Here is a 4,539-nt window from a genome sequence, read left to right on the forward strand (position 1 = left end):
CATAGTTCTTTTTCTTTTCAGACTCTCCTTACTCGCCCATAAGCCAAAGGTAGAGAGTGTTGGTAGAATCTGCACATATCAAGAAGTGAATGGAAACAGTTAAATTCATTTTGGGTAGCGTTTCCATTGTTCTGCTAAGAACATGATCTATATGCATGTGTGAGCTCTGAAATATAATTTGTGTGGTTTTGGTGACTCTATATGGGACTTTAAATGCTCTTATATTTGCATTTAAAACTAAGCTTGCACCATATAAAGATGAACTGTAAATTCATGCTAACAATTTAAAATGTTAATCTTTCTTCACTTAGAATGACATTAAATAGCAAGTTTTTTTAAAAAAACAACAACGCTATGATAAGACAGGAGAGAGATTGTGGAAGAAAGGGAAAGTACACACGGCCACAGATATACTAGTAAGACCTCACAAAATTGTTGGGCTGACTAAGTGAGGACGTGGTAACAGGTCCCGGACATGATAGGTGTCTGTTAACCGCCTTCCCCACTACCCCTCTACTCGCCCCCCCCACCCCCATTCTGCCCAGCAAGATTACAGCCTGACATCCTAATGGGAATTTGGGGACTTGTTTACATTGCTGCCCTTCCTAGGGGTATTTGTAGTTCAAGCAAAAGACACAGAATTTCAGACACCCAGTCAGTTGGAAGATAATCTGGGACTCAGAGCTCTGTCTAGATCCTTGGATTATGGGAGAAAGCCATATTCAACTCTTCCTACTCAAAAAGGCAAACCAAGGCCCGGCCAGCGTGGCTCAGTGGTTGAGTGTCGACCCGTAAACCAAGAGGTCACAGTTCAATTCCCGGTCAGGGCACATGCCTGGGTTGCAGGCTCGATCCCCAGTGTGGGGCATGCAGGAGGCAGCTGATCAGTGGTTCTCTCTCATCATTGATGTTGCTATCTCTATCTCTCCCAATAAAAATATTTTTTTTTTAAAAAAAGGGCAAACCAATTCAGCATTGCCACCCTCCTTGAGCTTCTCCTCCAGGTTTTGCTGGGGAAGGAATTCCTTGCTCTTGTGTCCTGGGGAACAACAGCAGACTAGCGCTGGTTTCCGGGCTAACTAATGCCTCTTAATAAGCTCCTCGCTGGGTGAGGCCCGTGTCTACATCTGCTCGGAGGGCTGTCTCCGCAAGCCCGCTTGGGGAGTGTCACTTAAAATCTGTCCATCTCCAAAGACAGCATCTCGTCACATGACAGCCGAGCCTGGGGAAGCAGATGCTGCCGACGGGAGTGTCCTTTCTAATGACATGCAGAGCAGCAGGACAAGCCTGCCCAGGAGAGGCCGCGGAGGAGAGCAGTGATGGCCAGGAGAGCACGGGCTTGGAGACCACGTTGCACTGAGAAACATCCTCCCACGGGCGCCTAAGAGGAGCTGCAGACAACAATTTCATTGCATTGACTCAGACCTTGTTTCCCAGTGGTTTACTCTATAATTTGTTCAAACTTTTATTATAAAGGGAAAGGAATTCTGCATTCAGGAGGCACAGTCGATCCTGGCTAATCTGATCTATAAGGGGCAATTTAAACAGACAGTCGGGTTGCCATGGTAACGTTCCTGTTTTATTTATGGAAACAAGGTCAAGGTATGGGATCTGAGAGGCAGCGCATATCACTGCTGTGATTTTCAAGCTGTGCTCTGAGGAGCGGGGGTCTGGGGAAAGACTCGGAAGCTGTGAGGTCGGGTGGGGCTCTGGCTCCCACTCCATCATACCAAAGGCAGCCTCACTTTGATCTCTTTCGTATTTTAGGATTACACAGCTTTGAAAAAGTAAGGAAGAAAAGCAAAGCTGAGAACTGTCACAAAGAGCTCTGGATCAGGAATTAGAAGATTGGGTCTTGGTCCCTTCCTCCCCCAGACAGGCAGACCATGGTGCCCACAGCATTCCCGGCCCTAATAGCCATCCCTGTTGCCCATGTGATTTTTGATCCATCAACCTCCGGGTTTTGTCACAGAGGTGTCCGTGTGTCTATGCCTCACCTTCCCCTTCCTTCTGTGCCTTCCCCACTCCCAAAGGTGGCAGGTGGGCGGGCTTTCCCCCACCAGCCTGGCAGAGACCTCTCTTATGCCACTGTCCCCTCCTTCCTGCAGCAGCCTTCATCTTCACCTTTTCCTGGGGCTGCAACGGCAGAGAGAATGCAAAAAAAGCAACACCATAAGGGAGAATCTAAGCTATTACCCCTGCTGCACGGCCCTGAGTGGAGGGTATGTCAAATCCGAATCTAGGTGCAGTGGCTTGTGGGTGATGACGGCAGCTTCTACCTGACTCAGCTGCTGAGCTTCTCCCTCACCCACCCCTCCGGACCTCCTCTTCCTCTTCCCCTGCTAGGTATCAAGGACATCCTGATTCCTATGGATAAACAGTTGAAAGGAAGCACATTTTATAACAGCTCATCCTGTAGTTTCAGGATTCTCTTTCGTCAACAGAAATGGCAGGAAGAGGTGTACCCCAGGGTATGTGCAGAAACCAGTGACTCTGACCTTGGCAAGGTATTGAACTGTGCACATGTCCTCCCACTGGAGAAGGACAAGGGTGGGGCTGGGGCAGAAACCAGGCCTAGAAGCAGACCTGGTGGCCAAGCACGTGGCTCGAAAGAGCCAAGAACAGAGGTTAAGAATGATGCACAGGCCTCCGCCTGGGCCTGAAGGAGGGCAACAGAGTAAGGGACCCTGATCTGTGGTGTTTGCCAATTTCTGTGGTGCATGTATTTGTACTGTGGTCAACTCCAAGGTACCAATGCGATATTACCGAACATGGAGTTGGGAAGAGATGTGTACTAGTAATAACATCATGATACAGTATTTCTACCATGCAGACACAGTGCATGGAAATAACTCCAAGAACACAGGTAATAGTAAAATAATTAGGAAGTAATGTTTTGTATGTTAATTATCTCTGTTTTAATAAATGTTATTTAATTGCAAGCTCATATAATTTAATTTCTAATAGTAGCTAAACAGAATGATAGCTAAACATCTGGCCACAAGATTCCTGGATATTTAACAACTGTCTCTGATGAGCACCTCCAGCACATCACTGCCCCCACCCTACCCATGCTGCCCACTCACGTTGCAGGTGACATTTGTGATGAAAATATAATAATGATAATAACACAAAGCTACAGATTTTTTCCACATAGTACATTAATTTCTGATCCAGTATGTATTGTCCTGAGTTTGGCCTGAGTATCGCAGTTAAGTCTATTTTAGTATTCACCTAGACCTGGGCAATCGACCTTTGTCATAGACCAAGGGTGGGGAACCTTTCTTCTGCCAAGGGCCATTTGGATATTTATAACATCATTCACAGGCCAGAAAAAATTATCAGCTTAAAAATTAGCCTGCTATATTTGGTCAAACATTTAATTAACTCACCCCTAATGCTTTGGCAGGGCCAAATGATTTCTCAGGCTTTATATGGCTTGAGGGCTGGACATTCCCCATCCCTGCCTTAGACTCTCCCCTTTGGGAGGCCCTGGTCTGGCCTTCACCTGGAGGAGGAGTTTATGGAGCTAAGGGGATATGCCCACAAAGATCTCATGCCTCCCCTTCCAGCCCATACCCTGAGGTGTGCAGGATTCCCTGCCCCAGTCTCTGGGGCCCACGCCATAACTCTATGGGCCCTTTCCTGGATCTGTCCTTCTATGGACAAACTTCACTGCTACTCATGTGCATACCCACGCTCTTCAAACTCAAGAGAAACCAACATATAACTGACCATGTCCGAAAATGGGTTCAGATAGGAATATTCCTACACTGTCTAGAGTTTGTCCTTGTGATTTATTAATAGTCATCGCAAATGCTGGCATCACGGGAAACTGTCTTCAAATTAATTTAAATGGGAGGCCAGTGTCAGATGGGGACAAATATCGTGCGTGCATGAGTCAACATTTATTTTTAAATTGCCAGTGCACCTCACATGTACCAGTCAGTCAGATGGATGAATGGTCGGTCATTTAGCCTTTTATATATATAGATTATCTAGCCCTAAAAACTAAAGACATTCTGATATATGCTACAACATGGATGAACCTTGAGGACATTATGCTAAGTGAAATAAACCAGACACTAAAGATCAAATACTGTTTGATACCACTTATATGAGTTGACTAGAATAAGCAAATTTTTAAGTCCATGTGAGTACACTTAAAACTAATACAGTGTTATATGTCAATTATGTCCCCCTTTTTTTTTTAAGTGTATGAGAGGTCAGAGCAAGGAGAGATCTCATCCAATCAGCAAGAAAGCTTTTATGGAGAGAAACCAAGATGGCGGCATAGGTAATCACCTATACTTGCTGCCTCTCACAACCACATCAAAATTACAACTAAACGGCAGAACAACTACCACCCAGAAACACGGGAAAGCTGGCTGAGTGGAAATTCTATAACCAGAGAGGTGAAGAAAGCACATTGAGACTGGTAAGAGGTGCAGAGGCACGGAAAGTGCTGGCACCTGGATGTGCTGTTCTTTAAACTGGGAGGGAGATACAAGCTCCCGCTTGCTATGAATTCCAGTTATG

The 4,539-nt window shown here is 45.8% G+C and overlaps 1 pseudogene; it reads right to left on the minus strand.

Moving 5' to 3' along the window:
* The window catches only part of LOC102752840, a 4,721-nt pseudogene extending 1,094 nt beyond the window's left edge, over positions 1-3,627 (minus strand).
* Between the last annotated feature and the right edge of the window lie 912 nt (positions 3,628-4,539).

Source organism: Myotis davidii, unplaced genomic scaffold, assembly GCF_000327345.1.
Source record: "Myotis davidii unplaced genomic scaffold, ASM32734v1 scaffold135, whole genome shotgun sequence".
Classification (NCBI taxonomy): Eukaryota; Metazoa; Chordata; class Mammalia; order Chiroptera; family Vespertilionidae; genus Myotis; species Myotis davidii.